We start from the raw sequence: 18,797 nt of genomic DNA, 5'->3' as shown, positions 1-18,797 counted from the left end.
AGAAGTTATGTGTCGCAAAAGTAGGTTAGATATGTATCCCTATGATCAAAAATCTAAAGTGATAAGAAGGATAACAAGTGTGTAGATCTAGAAGATGGGAGCACTGTTCAGAAATGGAATTGTGAACAATGGTTTTTCTAGTGCAGGATGAAAAAATCAAGTATAGGTTCATGAAAGAAGCCATGGACTGTTAGGAGGAAGATATTTGGAGCCCTAGTTCATAAGTTGCAGGGTTAACTTCAATTAAAAAGGGTAGATCCAGAAGACCCAATGTGCATAATTCTTAATGGGGCTAGAAGGATGCTAGTGGGAAGATCGATTAACCAAAGTTTAGTGACAAAAAAGGATCTATGGTCATTGATAGTGGCAGGATCAATAGCTATGATTTAGTTGCAGTAGATGGAAAGGAAAGAAGACTCGCGAGATGTGTTGAGGGCACATGGAATGAAAGGGCTGAGTGTTACCACCATTAACAAGTACGTCAAGTGTTGTCTTGTTCAAGGTAGTTTGATCGTCAAAGTGACCAACACTAAGCCCCAATTGTTTCCTTGTATTAGGGTTGTATGTAAGGGCCATGATCCTTGGTATAGGAGCCCTAAGAATGTTGCATTCTAGTTTTTAATATAACATGTAGTAGGTTTGAAAAGTAATAAAATGTCATGTTCACTATTTGATTAACTGATGTTTATTATTCCGTTGTGAAAATTAGTATTGTTGTGGAGTTTAAGTGTGTTTGTGTAAGAGACTTTAAGATCCAAACCAGGTTCTCATGTGCTATGGAAATTCAACACTTTTGACTTTACAAAACCTGAGAGCATAACCACTAGGAATTCTTCAAATTCACCAAATCATATTTCTTTTGCTTTCATTTGAAAATCTTCTTGTACTTGATATTGAAGTTCTCGTTCATGAAATATTACATTATGTATATGAAATCATGAGCTATGTGTCCATAGTTATGGGATTTGTAACATTCAATGTTGAACCAGAATGATGGAGTAACTGACATATACTTTCAACTAACGAAGCCATTTCAATATTTGTCTTGTGTCCCACTAACCTTGCTTCTAGGGTTTTGATAATATATTTTATTACAATCCCTATCATAAGCCTTACAGTCCCTAGGCTTGTGCCCAAATTTAGTACATGAATAACAATAATAAGTGTTAGCATTATGACACAAGTTTGGCACAGGTTTGGCTTGATGACATAAGTGTTGTCCTTGAAGGCAACTCTCTCAGATGGCAGATCATAGTTCAGGCTCTCAGAATGGAAGAAAATAAAGTACCCGCAGGTGTAGCGAACAAAAGGTGCGGACATACGCAGGTGCGCCGAACAAAAGCTGTGGACATGTACGCAGGTGCTCCGAACAAAAAGTGCGGACGTAAAGTACACACACTTTCATGCAGAGAAAAGCACGCACTTGAGAAATCGTATGGTTGGTCCATGGTATTTAGTCCGACATTTTTGATCCTATGGTTTTGGTTCGTGGTTTTGCATCTGAAGTATTGAACCTAGGTATTGAGTCCCTAGTATTGGATCTCTATGGTTTTGGACCATGGTTTGAGTAAGGCCTAGACTATAAAAAGGAAAGGAGATCATTTGGCTTGAGCACCGATGTGTTGAATATCTTAAGAAGAGCAAGATCTGGATTTCTATGATTGGTTGATGAGTTATAGCTGGACCTAAATCAAGGAGAAACCTGAACATTACAAGACAAATCTACTAATGGGGTGAGATCTCTTTGACGCAAGATCAGATCTGTAAATCTGATATTCTAGGGTATAATTGAAGTCTGAAAAATTATCTATACCTGCAGGTCTAACACAGTGCAGGCGCGGAGATTCACAGGCTTGACACAACACAGGCGCGGATACCCGCAGGTGCGACACAGTTCAGGCACGGAGATCCATAGGATCATCACAGTGCAGGCGCGAATATCCGCAAGTTTTACATTGCATAGGCGCGAAGTCCGCGGGACCGACACAGTGGAGGTGTGGATACCCATAGTTTGGCCACAGAGAAGGCGCGGACATACGCAAATTTCTGTTGGTGAAGTTGCAGACTTTTCTTAAAATATGTTTTAGCTGCTTCTGTCTGTTACTGCTGTGTTTTGGGTTTTGAATTGGTGTCTGGTTACTGGTACTATGTTCTGAGAATTTATTGATTCAGTATTTGTACAAGGAAGTTGGTTGATTGCAGATCTATTTGAAGCTTGATTGATATTCATGGATCCAGTATGAAAATTTATGAAACGTGGTCCCTGGAAGGAAAGAGAAGGTTGTAGCCTTCTGCAGGTTGAAGCCTGCGTGCTGGTATAAGACTGCACCAGTACAAAATCATTGTAAAAAGAAGTTTCTAATTGAAAGAAGATAGAGACATATTGCAGCAGGTGGTTTTCACCCACATTCGGTTTCCACCTTATATCTTGTGTTCTTTTGTGTGACTGTCTGCTCTTCTTTTCTATTCCTGCTTACTGTTATATGGTTCTGACACACAGATTAATGATTAATATCTGAAGAATAAATTTAATTATAAGTCTGGAAGGTATTCATAAGTTTCATTAGTCAGATCTACAAATCTTTGTATAAATTGAAAAAGAAGTTGATAATACTAATTCACCCCCCCTCTCAGTATTATTTCCAACAATTGGTATCGAAGTAGGTCCTTCAGGAAAAGCTTGATCGCTTGAAGGAAGATCTATCATCATGAGCAACTGCGAGAAAGAGGCATCTATCAGGCCACCGATTTTTGATGGGAGTAACTTTGTCTATTGGAAGGTAAGAATCACTTCTTATCTTCAATATCTTGGTACAAAAATTTGGGATATTGTGGAAACATGATACACATTTCCATCAACAACTCCTACAGATGCAGCTGGTAAGAAACAGTATGAAACAAATGCAAAAGCTGTCAATACTCTACTAGGAAGTTTATCTTAATTAGAATTCATCAAGGTTATGTAGCTCAAAAGCGCAAAAGAAATATGGGACAAGATCGTTCTGAGCTATGAAGGAGATGAACAGGTAAAACGAGCAAAATTAAAATCTCTTAGAATTCAATATGAAAGTCTCAGAATGCATAATGATGAAAGTGTGGCTAGCTATTTCCTACGTATAGATGAGATCGTAAATTGTATGAAAAACTTGGGTGAAGAAATAAAATAAGTGGTTTTGGTTGAAAAGGTTCAAAGATCTTTGTCTCCTAAGTTTGATTCAAAATTTTCTGCCATAGAAGAAAAACAGAATCTATAGAGCCTTACCATGTCACAACTGCACGAAATTCTAACTGCTTACGAAATGAGAAAAGGAGGACCATCAAACAGGAGAGAAGCTGCATTCAAGGCTTCAGGAAAAGGAGATTACTATGAGTTAGAAGATGAGGAAGAATCAAATTTTGTCAAGAACCTCCAACGAGGATCTGGAAGATTCAGAGGTAAGCTGCCTTTCAAATGCTTTGCTTGTGGAAGAGTCGGTCATTATGCTGCAAAATGTCCTCATAAAGGTAAACTAGACAAAGGTAAGGAACCTGCTAGATGGAACAAAAAACAGAATGTAAATAAGAAGAGCTATTACACACATGAAGACAGTGATGGATTGTCAAATAGTGATGAAGATGAACAAGGTAATAATGATAGAATTTTGATGGATTTTGAAGATGATGATTTCTTGGATGCTATGAATGAAGAAGGTATTTATGAAGAAATTTCTAAACTTAAAGTTTGCTTAGAGGAAAAGAATATGATTATAGATACTCTAACATTCCAACTTGCTGAAAAAGATAAACACAATGAAAAGTTGGAATGTGAAATTGTGGGACTTAGAAAAGAAATTGAGAAAATAAAAGCCCTTAATCTCAGATTTGCTCAAGGATCTGAAACTCTAGATGAGATTATCAAAGTGCAGCGTTCTCCTCTAATAAGAAAAGGTCTTGGATATTCCGAAGAATCATCTCAAGCTCAGAAGAAAGCACATAAGCCATCCACCTCCAAAAGTTATCTTGATGCAGCAAGAAGAAGTGAACAAGTTGACAATCGACAGCAAAAGCATAATACAGATCACCAGGTAAATCAAGGACAATTTGCTTCCAGAATGATCAAAGATTATCAAGTAAACTGGGGGCAATCTGCTTCAAGGATGAACAGAAGCTTCAACCAACCACAAGTAACTCATTCTCAAATTGGCTCAAGAATGGATGGAAACTACAATCATGTGGTTGGTATATTTGATAATCGCAGGAATTTCTTCAATGGCCAATGTTTTTCTTGTCATAACTTTGGTCATAAAGCTGCTCAATGTGTTGCCTACAAGACCATCATGACTAGGGAGGCTCAAAAACAAAGGAGTATGATAGGAATCATGAAAAGAACCTACAATAACTTCTCTGCTCTTGAAAATGAAATAGAATGTTCTATCTGTAACAGCTTCGGTCATGAAGATTCAAAAATGCAGGAGCAGGTTTCGGCAAACAACTCAGAAGGAGCAAGCTTCATTGAGTTCCAAAACATGGAAAAAGAAATAAATGCAACCGGAAAGATGTGGGATAGCCTTATATGCGGAAGGACAGGAAAATCAATGGTACATCGATAGTGGATGCTCGAAACATATGCCAGGTGATAGAGAAAAAATTCAGTCATATAGTGCCTTAGAAAAGGAAAAGAAGGTCTCATTTGGAAATGACACCCCTACATTCATAAAAGGTAAAGGCTTTGTTTGTTTGAAAGAAAAGGTCAAGGCTGGAAATGTTATGTATGTCGATGGCTTAAAGCATAATCTATTAAGTGTCAGTTAGATGTGTGATCAGGGAACTGAGATAATATTTTGATTAAGTGGATGTATTGTTTGTGAGCTTGATACCTGAAAAATAGTGATCAGAGGAATTAGAACTCCAAATACCTTATACATACTCAAGGGAGGACAACAACAATTCTGTTTAAGCAAGAATGATGAACACTGGCTATGGCACAGAAGACTAGGGAATCTTAGCTTCTCTTAGATAAGGAAAGCATGCAAATATCAGGCAGTTCGTGATCTTCCTGACATTAGAATTCTAGACAGTACAATATGCAAATCATGTCAACTTGGTAAGCAAACCAGAACTAATTTCCCTGAGAAGGAAGGATCAGCTAGCAGGCCACTTGAACTTGTCCACACCGATATATGTGGTTCAACTAGGAAGAGGTCACTTCAAGGAGAAGAATATTTCATATTGTTCATTGATTACTTTTCAAGGATGTGTTGGATAGGACTCATGAAGTATAAAGATGAAGCTTTCGAAAAGTTCAAGTCATTCAAAGCTTTGGTTGAAAACGAATCAGATCGCAAAATCAAATGCCTCAGATCTGATCGAGGAGGGGAATTTACCTCAGATGAATTCTTCGATTTTTGTGAAGAACATGGAATAAGAAGGGAATTCTTTGCTGCAAGGACTCCTTAGCAAAATGGAGTAGTGGAAAGGATGAACAGAACAGTTCAACAAATGGCTCGTGCTATGCTTGATGAGTTTGGAACTCCCGCAACCTTCTGGGTTGAAGCCGCATTTGCCGCTATTACTATTCTCAACAAGACAAACATCTGGGTAAAAAACACTCAAACTCCTCATGAACTTTGGTATGGTAAGACTCCCATGGTAAAATACTTCAAAATTTTTGGAAGCAAATGCTACATTAAAAGGACTGATGAAAATCTTGGCAAGTTTGAACCTAGAGCAGATGAAGGCATTTTACTTAGCTACTCTCCCCACAACAAAGCTTACAAATGTTACAATAAAAGACTTGGTAAAATTATTGAAAGTATTGATGTAGTGGTTGATGAAGAAGGAAACACTCATAGGCAGGTAAAATATGAAGATTTCGAAGATGGGGAAGACTATCCGTCAACATAAAATCAGATTCATAACGAAGAAGAAACCCATGAGGCACCATAAGAACAGATAAGAATAGAAGAAAAGACTCCATCCAGATACATTCAGAAGAATCATCCAGAATCTCAAATTTTGGGGCAGAAAGAGGCAGGTGTACAAACAAGGAGAACCATTTCAGAAGCTTCAAGTTATCTAGCATTGCTCTCCTCCACTGAACCACAGAATGTAAGAGAGGCTTGCAAAGATGAATGCTGGGTCAAGGCCATGAAAGAGGAACTTGAGTAGATTGAAAAGAATAATACTTGGGAGTTGGTTCCTAGACCAAAATATATGAATGTCATAGGGACAAAATGGATTTTCAAAAATAAGCTGAATGAAAATGGGGATGTGGTTAGAAACAAGGCAAGACTTGTTTGTAAAGGGTATGCACAACAAGAAGGCATAGACTTTGAAGAAAATTTTGCACCTGTTTCCATACTTGAGGCTATAAGGATGTTCCTTGCCCTTTCTAGCTTTCAAAAGTTCAAAGTATTTCAAATGGACGTGAAGTCTGCTTTCCTGAATGGAGACTTAAATGAAGAAGTATATATTGAACAACCATGTGGGTTTATTCTTGGAAAAGATCCAAAACTTGCATGCAGACTTAAAAAGGATCTCTATGGACTTAAACAGGCTCCAAGGGCATGGTATTATCAGTTGGATAAGTACCTCCATCAACAAGGTTTTATAAAAGGATCAACTGACAACAATCTATACATAAAAATTGACAATGATAAGTTGCTAATAGTTGTTGTGTATGTTGATGATATCATCTTTGGTATCAATGAAGAAGACATGAGTCAAAATTTTGCCTTGGTGATGTAGAAAGAGTTTGAAATGTCCATGCTCGGTGAGCTCACATATTTTCTTGGTTTACAAGTCCAACAAAACAAAGACGGTATTTTTCTATCACAAACCAAGTATCTCAAGTAGATCTTGAAGAAATATGGGATGGAGGATTCAAAACCAGTATGTACCCCTATGGTGACATGATGCAGCCTCAGCGCAAATGATGAATAAGCAGCAGTACATCAACCAACCTATAGATCCATGATTGGTAGTCTGCTCTACCTAACGGGTACCCAACCAGACATTATGCATGCAGTGGGAATAGTTGGAAGGTTTCAAGAAAATCTAAAGGAAACTCATCTTCAGGGAGTTAAGAGAATCTTCAAGTATCTTCAAGGAACTCAAAACTATGGCTTATGGTATCCTAGAGGTACAGATCTCACACTTCATGCATACACAGATGCAGATTGGGTAGGAAGTGTGGATGACAGGAAAAGCACTAGTGGTGGTGCATTCTTCATGGGTCCTAGATTAGTATCTTGGTTCAGCAAGAAACAAAGCTCTATTGCATTATCTACAGCAGAAGCAGAATATGTAGCTGCTGCATCTTGCTGCACACAACTCCTTTGGATGATGCAAACATTGCAAGACATGCAAATCACTTGTTCTCCACCTATCTCCCTCTTCTGTGATAATACAAGTGCAATCAGTATTTCAAAGAATCCTGTCATGCATTCGAAGACTAAGCACATACCAATCAAGTATCATTTTCTTCGGGAACAAGTGCTTGAACAAAAGGTCAAATTGGAGTATGTTTCCTCTAAGGAACAAGTTACTAATATTCTCACCAAACCACTGCCCAGGGAGACCTTTGAATACCTCAAACAAAAGCTGGGGGTAGTTGATGCAACATCTTGCTGTTGAATCTTATCTGTTTCAAAGATTGTTGATTGTACACGAGTTTCATATGGGGTATACGTGTACATTCACTGGTTTATATGGAAAAGCAAGGATGAGAAGAGTCCGCAATGGATCTGTCAGAGACCAGCTGGCACAGGTTCAGGGGGAGCATATATTCTTCCAATAATGCATTGTTGGCATTATTGTAGAAGATCTTGGAGGAGAAAGTTCAGAAGGAGAACATGGATGCTGATCTGAATAATGATTGACAGATGCTGTTGATGTTTTGTCTCTATATCTTATATTTCGTTTGTCAAGGTCCTGTAACAACCTATTTTGGTTGCCCCACTATGCCTAGGATGGATAATGTAATGTTCTTATCATGTATCCACATTTGGTTGGGTGGATGAGTCATTGGTATATTCCCACTTGGATGGGAGTTGTATGTATAAGGATTTGGTGATAGGAAGGTCTGTTTTCTTTTGTAGATCTTGCCTATATGTCAGGGGGAGCTTGGACAGCACAACAGAGTAGAGATTCCAGCATGCACTCAGGGGGATCATAACCCTTTTCCCTTGATGTCAAAGGGGGAGAAAATATTTTGAGTGACTTTGGGTTGCCATCAAGTCCAAAGGGGGAGATTGTTGGCATTATGATACAAGTTTGGCACAGGTTTGGCTCGATGACATACGTGTTGTCCTTGATGGCAACTCTCTTAGATGGCAGGTCACAGTTTAGGCTCTCAGAATGGAAGAAAATAAAGTACCCACAGGTGTAGCGAACAAAAGGTGCGAATATACGCAGGTGCGTCAAACAAAAGCTGCGGACATGTACACAGGTGATTTGAACAAAAAGTGTGGACGTAAAGTACACACACTTTCATGGAGAGAAAAGCGCACACGTGGGAAATCGTATGGTTGTTCCATGGTATTTAGTCCAACATTTTTGATCCTATGGTTTTGGTCCGTGGTTTTGCATCTAAAGTATTGAACCCAGGTATTGGGTCCCTAGTATTGGATCTCTATGGTTTTGGACCATGGTTTGAGTAAGGCCTAGACTATAAAAAGGAAAGGAGATCATTTGGCTTGAGCACCGATGTGTTGAATATCTTAAGAAGAGTAAGATCTGGAATTCTGTGATCGGTTGATGAGTTATAGCTGGACCTAAATCAAGGAGAAACCTTAACATTACAAGACGAATCTACCGATGGGGCGAGATCTCTTTGGCGCAAGATCAGATCTGTAAATCTGATAGTCTGGGGTATAATTTAAGTCTGAAATATTATCTATACCCGTAGGTCCGACACAACACAGGCGCAGAGATTTGCAGGCTCGACACAACGCAGGTGCGGATACTCGCAGGTGCGACACAGTTCAGGCACGGAGATCCGTAGGATCGTCACAGTGCAGGCGCGGATATCCACAGGTTTTACATTGTGCATGCACAAAGTCCGCAGGACTAAAATAGGGGAGGTGCGGATACCCGCAGGTTGGCCACAGAGAAGGCGTGGACATACGCAGATTTCTATTGGGGAAGTTGCAGACTTTTCTTGAAATATATTTTAGCTGCTTCTGTCTGTTACTGCTGTGTTATAGGTTTTGAATTGGTGTCTGGTTACTGGTACTGTGTTCTAAGAAGTTATTGATTCAGTATTTGTACAGGGAAGTTGGTTGATTGCAGATCTATTTGAAGCTTGGTTGATATTCATGGATCTAGTCTGAAAATTTATGAAACGTGGTCTCTGGAAGGAAAGAGAAGGTTGTAGCCTTCTGCAGGTTGAAGCCTGCGTGCTGGTATAAGACTGCACCAGTACAGAGTCATTGTAAAAATAAGTTTCTAATTGAAAGAAGATAGAGACATATTGCAGTAGGTGGTTTTCACCCACATTGGGTTTCCACCTTATATCTTGTGTTCTTTTGTGTGACTGTCTGCTCTACTTTTCTATTCCTTTTTACTGTTATATGGTTCTGCCACATAGATTAATGATCAATATCTGAAGAATAAATTTAATTATAAGTCTGGAAGGTATTCATAAGTTTCATTAGTCAGATCTGCAAATCTTTTTATAAATTGAAAAAGAAGTTGGTAACACTGATTCAACACCCCTCTCAGTATTATTTCCAACAATAAGGAAATATATTAGGGTACTTGGATGAAATGACTTGCCTTGATGTTGTTGATCTTCTGAAGACATTCTTCCTTGGAGGAGGTACTTCCGTTTGTTTATCCTTGTCCTTAATTACTCCAAAATTACTTCTTGGAGTAGTAACATTTTCAACCTTCTTCTATCCTTCACTTCAATTTGGACTTTGAAGAATATCGTTATCATGCTTCTCATTAATCTTGCTCTGTGAGGGCTTGGAGCTTGTTCTTTCATTGCATGGAGCTTTACCTACTTCTTTTTCCTTCATCTTCAACTAAGTAATTTCTTGATCCTTTTCATTAATGACATGATTTTTCTTTTCAACATCTTGCAATTTCTCCTTCTGCCATTCCTTGAGCATGTTTATTTCATCTAGAGCTGCATCAAGTTCCTTTTTCTTTTGACTAATTTTTGCCTCATACTTCTAAACAGATTCCTCTAATTAGCTTTTCAAATTTTTCTCTTTCTTCCCCACTTCCTCTACTTGAAGTATTAGAAGGGAAAAATCTTCTTCAAGTATCTTATTTCACTTCCTTGCTTTGTTAAGATCACACAAGGCACTAATAAAATCCGTCTCCATGTCGACTATTGCTTATTCATCTTCATCTACTTCATCTGAATCATAAATATCATCATCATCTTCATCTTGACCTGCATTCTTCTTTGAGTAGAGATTGTGAAATTTCTTCCAAAGCCTTTTGATGATGATCATTGATCCACTTTGGCTTTCACAACTCTAGATAGAGTTGCACTAAGAATGAAATTCATGGCTTTTGTATTCTAACTTCAAGATTCATTCAGATAGATGTGTCTCTAGAAACAATAGAGTGACATACATCATATCCATGAGCTTGCAAGTAGGCTTTCATTATGGATTCCCATATTTCATGTTTGGATTAATCGAACTCAGGAGATGGACCAACCTAATTCTCTTCATTATTTGTAAAAAAAATTGAGACTATTGCAATTTACTGAAGGTTTCCTTCAACATTTGGATGCATGCTTCTTTGACTTTCCCACCTCTGTACTTATGAGATCTTCTTTCTAGTTGTTAAGTTGCAGCTCAAGGAACTTTCTCTAATACCAATTATTACAAATTTTGAGAGGGGGATGAATCAATATTTCACTTCAATTAGTTTATTTTTAATCTTCAAAGCATTAAATAACATTAACATCAGAACAAAATATAAATCAACAACACCACTCAAAAATGCACAACATCAAAGATAGTACATAAGATATTTTTAAGTGGAAACCCTTTCGGCAGAAAAACCACTAAAAAATTTAATATAGGTCCTTAATGATTACATCAATAAGAAGCTACAACTGGAAGGAGGCTTCAACCCCCTCATTTATCAGCTCCAACTGAAAGAATGCTCCAATGCCTTGGTTTGTCAACTCCAACTAGAAGGATGCACCAACAACCTAGTTTACCAACTCCAACTAGAAGGATGCTCTATCACCCTTATTTATTAGCTCCAATTGAAAGGACAGAGTCAACAATCGAAACAAGCTCCAACCTACCCTAGCACCACCCTAGCACCTTGAAGTGTTCTTAGGCTGTGTTGATGCCTCGAAAATCGCTGCAACAACATCGGGGATAACCACCCGGTCCGGACCTTAGTACAGCTCCTTTTCCGTTTGGAATAGTGGCTCCGACTGGGGATAATGGGACCAGTTTCACAGAAGTAGATAAATGGGATGGATGGATGATTATAAACTACGCTAGGGACGAGTGAATAACTAAAACTATCAGCAAGAATATAATAACTATGATCTATCCCGGGGGCTTATTGAGCTTTAAAGTGTAGCGTTTGATGGTCTGTGTCTAGAGACAGGCATATAGATGACTCCATCTTTAAGGCATAGATATTAATTCATTCAAGATTGCTGTGCCTAAATAGTTAAACAAAGCGATTAAAACAAAATTACCACACTTTATCATTTATATCATTGTCACATGCATGATTGAAAGGAAAGGCACATCGTAAAACATCCAATAGTGGAATGAATAAAGATCTAATGTTACAGCGCATGCATATAATCAACAATAGCAAGAATAATCACATAACAATTCATATAAAAGGAATGAATTCAGACATAGATAGAAATACCATATGAGCTGCTTGACACTCCCAAATATCAATCGCTATTTGTAGTTCTTCCTTCAACGCAAAAACATCCTCAACAACGACAATAGTGCACAATTGCATAAAGAAGCTTCCTTGTTAAATTAAGAACAATTGGCCCAGTTTCATAAAAGAATATTGACTGAAGCACAATAGTGCAAACTTCAGTCTATTAAGTCTGTTACAAAACTTTACGACCCTTTCCAAAACAACGAAAGGGTCTATAAATACTAAACTAATCTAAATATCTAATAAACAGAAATCCTACATAATTGGCATCAATAAATATTGATCCTATTTCCTGGAGCGATCTGGCAATCGGCAAAATGATTCATCAGGTAGGCTACTTGCCTTTAAACCTGAGCTGACTTGTCGCAAGCATTGGCTCTACTTCAGGTGGTTTGTTGAGAAGCGAACTGAGCTGGGCAGCATAGGTGGCATCCTGAATGTCGGGAATTATACACCCGATTGCATCTGTTAAACACTTAAGGGTGGCTCTCTGTGTGTGCGGCTTAATCAGGAAAAGCCAATATGCATTGAAGGTCAAACTATTAACCCCAGCGATTAATATCCCCTTTTCCTCCAAGTCAGGATAACACGTTTGCTCCAACATGTTTGTTGTTGTTATCTTTCCAGGCGTACATTGGGAGATCATATTCGCTAAGTAGAGAGTGTTGTTAACCAGATCAACTAGGTTGCTGGAGGTTGATTTACACCTTGAAGCTGCCCTTTCCGCTTTCATCACCTGAGTGTGCCATTCTGTAAAAAGTATGTCTTTATATGTTTCTGAAATCTTGGGCAAATTTGCTTCTCTCCCTTGATCAGAATCTTGCCAGTCAAGATATCCACTTATGATCTCTTCGGCCTGGTCTAACTCATTCCTGGCCTTCTCTACCTGCTGATTAATGGATGTAGTTAACTCACACAATGGCTCTGCCTCAGTGAGTTGTTGACAAAGGAGCCTAATTTGTGATATCAATGCATTGTTTATTAGTGATGCTTCCTTTCTGAACTCATCCACCTGTGGAGCGCCTTTGATTATTTCAAGCTGCGATGATAATTGAGCAATTTGCTCATCTTTCGTTTTCATCATTTGCTCATTTGCTGCTCTCAATTGTGCCAATGCCTTCGACAATTCCTTTTGTTTCTGGATTGCATTTTGGTCAATCCTTTGCCTTTCTTCCTGCAATTGCTGGGTTAATTGATGATTCATTTGCTGTTGTGCCAGCAACTGCTCCTCTGCTTGCACTGCCTTCTGCTTTGTCTTGGTTAATTCTGCCTGTAGTGCAAAAATTTCTTGGTCCTTAGTCTTCAGTAGAAGACTTACCTCCGATGCCTTGTCGATTGTTGCTGCGGAATAGGCTCCTGCATACTGTGACAGCTTTGTTAGGTCATCGGAGGGGTCCAATTCCTCCTTCCATACTACATTACCCGTGACTGTTTGCTCTGGAAAGATAGAAGGTTGATCAGTCCTTCGTCTTTTCCTTGATCGCTTTACAACTGCTCTATGCCTCGGGCTGTAGAAAACATCCAGGGGAGGAATATCTTCTACCTGAAGAATGATTTGGTTGGAGGGGTCCTTTGGTATTACTTCAACATCCTTAGAAATGGGTGGGCCGCTGGTTCCACTTAGAACCGGAGGTGAAGTGATGTCCTGCGTATCATTTGTCTTGGAAGTGTCCCCATCTTTTGAACATTCCAATCCACTGATGATGGAATGAAATTGCTGCCATTCTTGGAATAGTTTGGGGTCTATGGTAGTGTCCACATTGACATCGGTGGTGGTCTGTTTCTCCTTTTCGGTTTGGGACTCTTCCCGTTCTTTTTCTTGCTCTTTCTTCAGCTGTTCCTCTTGTTCTTTCTTTTGCCTTTCCTCTTGCTCTTTTCTCTGTTGTTCCTCTTTATCTTTCCTCTGTTTCTCCTCGTGTGCTCTCTTTTGCCGTTCTTCTTTTTCTTTTCTCTACCTTTCCTCCTGTTCCTTTTTATGATCCTTTGTTACTACCGGAGGTTCTTTTGATTGTTGCCGAACAGGCCCGCTTGATGATGTCGCTGGGGTTGTTGCTAGTAAATCTAGAGGCAGAGTTTGCAACCTCTGTTCTCTAAGCTTATTGAACTCAGTCAGCCCTTCATCATTATATTTCAATCGAGCAAGTTCTTTAGCTTGACCTATTGTTTCGGCTGCAACGAATAGGTCGTCAAACCAATCTTCTTTGTGCTCGAATTTTGTTAATTTGGCCTGTTCTAGCGCATTGTAGGCAACTTTGCTTGGATCATATGGCCTGTTTGGGATAGTCGCCAGAGTTAAAGATTGAAGCTTTGTGGCTTCCTTTTCTGCATGTTTGAGATCATGCAGAGTATAGACACCACACCTGAAGGGAAAAGAGGGCCAGCCCCTCTTCTTTTCTTTCTTGAGAGTTTGTGTAACACTCTCAGCCGTAATCTGATAGGCGATTTCTCTTGCTAGCAGCTTATCTGGTATATACAGAGGGAGAACATGTGGGTTGGCTTGGCTGCCGAAAACTCTTATGTAGGTAAATCTCTCCTCCCCAAACCAACTTGCTACCGCTGTTATATCAAACGAAGCTTGATATGAAATCTTGGGAATGGGTTTGTCAAAAATAGAATAGTGAATAGGCACCATAAAGCCATTGCAGACTTGGTACAGATGGTGCTTGTAAGAGGTCTTCCATAGTTTCTGATGGTATATGTGGATGGCCGTGGGATCTTGTGGCGTCCACCTCCAGCCGAGCACGGGGAATTCAGAATTGAAACATAGTGTATCTAAGATATATGCACTGTAATAAAATGGGGGAATTTTCCTTTCTGTGACGATAGTCTGATGTCTAAAGTCACGCACAGCTTGTGCTAATTTGTCAGAAAGGATGGTGGCCCAATCCATAATTATACCGTTTACAGCTGCCTCCATTAGAGGAACCATCTCTATGGTAAAATTAGCAGAGTCATGCAATCCCCATAATCTACACATCATTATCCCCGCATAGCAATAAGGAGAAGCCAGAGAGTCGACTGAGTACTTACCCGAAGATTCGTGCTTGTGTTTGGCTGGATTTTGTCTCCAATCCCGGATGGGTTCAGATTCAACTTCATTTTCATTTGCAAACTTCTCCAGGAATGCTTTATTATATATCTTCTCCGGCTTGGGCAAATGATACATTTGTCTTAGATCATCCGGCCTGAACGATCCGAAGATTCTCCCATCTCTAGTGTTGAAAGTTCTGTCCAAAATTGGGATTTCTTGAATCGCCCACTGCACTACATCTGTGTATGGTAGAATTTGCTCCCTAGCCGCTATTCTGTGAAGGAAAGAGTCGGCTAAATCTTTGAGAGTACAATCAGACTTGCGAGTAGGATCCGCAGTAGCTTCTATTACTGTCTTTTCTGGTTGTTCGGCTTCAATCAAATTGTAAGTGCCTTGCCAAGTGACTCTGGTGAGACCCGTACACGTAGTATCAGAAATTAAGCCCTTCTTCTTGTCCACAAGAGCTTGACCTGCTGCTGATGTAGTGGAGGCGCCTGCGGTCTTCTTTGATTTCTTCCCCATCTTGTTTGAGTTTTCTCTTTCGGATGGATTCTGCACAGAGAGACAAATGTGCGTAATACAGAGATAGCAATGAAAACTTGCAAGTGATGAGAACGTAAGCATAGGTGCGTAATAAGGGATTAGCCTTTAAAAATGGGCGCGGACACAATCCATGGAAAGATTTTAAGAATTATGATCTCATTAATTGGCCGTTTAAAACCTGTCATCCCTTAAATGCCCATTATATCGTTATTCGGCTGAATGATTCACTTAAGCGTGCAGTGGGCGTTTTGGCGGTTGAGTGCAGGTAAATGACTGCTTAACCGATCAAGCTTTAAATATGAATGAATTGTGATATCCCATCACTTAACGACTTTTTATTGAAAACTGCGCTTTATCGCATCGCGTCGGGAGGATGAGGATTATAAAGTGCACATATAGTGTATCGCCGATCGCCGATAGCGATATCGGATCGCATCGGGGGTATGACCTGTGCGCCTTAATGATGTGCATTGGATATTGCCGATTGCCGACTGCCGATTGCATCGCATCGGGGGAAAAGCTTTGAGCATATTAAGACTTAAGTAAAGATTACCGCCGATATCCGATCGCCGATTTCGCATCGCATCGGGGCTAATGGCATGGGGCGCTTTTAAAATGTGCATGAAGTTTTGCCGATCGCCGATTGCGATATCGCATCGGCGGAAATCAATGTGTCGTTTATTTATATTTCTTATGTCATTGCGATATGCGATCTTGCGATCGCTTTATCGCAATGACAAAGATTTGCCTTATTTCTTTAAATGGGTTTTTCAAAAAGGGTTTTATAAAATGAGTTCATTTGATTATCGGACCTCTTTTGAACAATAAAAGTATTGATACCAATTAATCTTTAAAGGGACCCATTTCATATGTTAATATTTATAAATAAAGATGATATGAAATGGGGGGTTGTTGTAGAGCACAACAATTGGCGATTCGCTGGAAGAACCAGTTATCTCTGGAAATGATAGAAATACTTAAACTTTTTCAAAATAGAGTTTCAATCAAAGGGGAAAATTCTAATATAACTAGATTTCTATGTATTCTGAGAAAAATGAAACTATTTTGTTGACTTCCTCTTTTTTAAGAAAATAAATACATTCTAAGTTTAAAATAGGCCTTTATTGGTTTATAATGATAAAATAGAATACCTTTCCAAATCAGCTTTTATAATGAACTCCTCTGTCATAGGTAGAGCCTCTGCTGCCAGCAAACATCTATAGTTTCGACAGGGATACCTTTTAACCATGTGATTGTCCATTGTCCCATCCAATTAAGAGTGTGATTAACAGAATGAATTCTTTATTTCCTTTACTGTTGTTGATAAGATAAAAAGCCATTGTCCTGGTTTGGTGGCCAGCTATTGACAATGCCATTCACTGGTAGTAGTCTAACTGAACAAGCTGGCTCGTGATGAGACCCCTTGTCTTGTAATTTCAAGCCATTACCCTGTTTTGGTTTGCAGTATTGGTAATGTCAGATAAACTATTTCCCTATGAACATGGTAAGCAGGCTTGTAATAAGACCTCTTATCTTTAATATCTTATATTTTAGAATTACACTCTGAATAATCATAAAATTTAGTGAATGGGGTGAACAAACTTCTCCTTAAGAGTAAATGGATGACAGGGTAAGAGTTGAAGATGCTAAAATTGGATTGACTTCTATCTTGATATTGATAACCTTTTGAGACCAATTTGAAAACAGAAAATGATTTACAATATTTCTATGCTTTGAGAGGAGTTGACAAAACTTGAATTGTGGTTTCAGAATACAATGATATCTAATTTCCTAGAAATTATCCTTTTTTGGTTAAAAGTTCTATTATTTAAAAGCAAATGTTCATACTGGTTCTGTGGGATAACTTTTTCAAACACAGCAAAAGGTCAATGGGAGATATCTCACAACCTTATTTTCTAAAAATCCTACAAACTATAAAATCCTACTGAAATGAAAGGAGAAGGGGTTACCTCCTCAGTTAAAGAATTTCTTCAAGATAAGGCCATTAACAGGGAGAGAATCTCTCAAACCTGATAAATCTTGCAATATAAAGGTTGAATGGCCTATCTTCTCACAGATCTGAAATGGTCCAAGCCACAACTTCTGGAACTTGGAGTGTTTACCCTTGTCCTCATGGGTTTTGTCCCATTTCAGAACTAAATCACCGACTTGGAATTGTTTTGAACCGGATGAGACTGAATCAAAAGCTGCTTTGATGACTTGCTGATGTTTGGCATGGATAACCTTGGCTTTCTCTCTTTCCTCCTCTAATTTTAGAATTTGGTCGTGTCTAAACTGAATAGAAGAGGAAGGAGTTTCCTCAATAAACTGCACTAGGGCTAAAGAAGGTATAACAAGATTTGTGGGCAGTACTGCTTCTTTTCCATACACAAGATTAAACGGAGAAGTTCCAATAGAAGCTTTCTGTGTTATCCTATCAGCCCATAATGCAAACACTAAGGATTTGTGCCAATTTTTCTGATTTTGTTCGATAGTTCGCTTAATGATTTTAATCAGATTCTTATTAGTGGACTCCGCTAAACCATTTCCTTGGGGATAGTAATTAGCAGAATATTTTAACTTAAATCCTCTTTTAATAGCGAAATCAAACATAGCATTGCCTGAAAAGTAAGATGCATTATCAAAAACAAGAGCATTTGGGACACCAAACCTGGTAATAATGAATTGATCTATGAATTCAATGATTGCTTCAGAATTTGCTGTCTTTAAAGGGATTGCCTCAACCCACTTAGTAAAATAATCGGTAGCAGTAAGGATATACTTATGCTGTTTTGAAGACGATGGAGTGATTTCCCCAATGATATCCAATCCCCATTGCTCAAATGGTTGTTCAATGTTGATTGGTTGCAGAGGGAAAGCTGATTTACGTTGTCTTCCACTAGCAGTTTGACAATTGAGACATTTCCTTACATACTCGTGGGCATCTTTAAACAAAGTAGGCCAATAGTAACCAGCATGAATAATTTTGTGAGCTGTTGTGTCAGCTCCGAAATGTCCTCCTGCTGGTCCATCATGTAACTCCTGCAAAACTTTTTGGGCTTCAGGTTTTTCAAGGCATCTTAACAAGATAGAATCATAATTCTGCCTAAAAAGCACGTCATCAATAATTGTAAAATTCTTCGCTTTTAACCTAATGGCCCTTTTGTTTTTGTAAGACAAATTTGGAGGTGCATAACCATTCTTTAAATAAAATATTAAATCTGCATATTGAGATCCAAAATCAGTAACACTTATCTGATTGATTTCTTGAGTTTGATCTGTATCGCTTGATTCTGGAATGTTGGATGCTCCTGCCAATATCCTGCAAAAACCTTGACCCCTAACAATCTTT

The sequence above is a fragment of the Pinus tabuliformis genome, chromosome 1_1, assembly GCF_031772625.1.
Source record: "Pinus tabuliformis cultivar Carrire ecotype Pingquan chromosome 1_1, CPIR1, whole genome shotgun sequence".
Lineage (NCBI taxonomy): Eukaryota > Viridiplantae > Streptophyta > Pinopsida > Pinales > Pinaceae > Pinus > Pinus tabuliformis.
Note: the sequence above shows the minus strand (reverse complement) of the source record.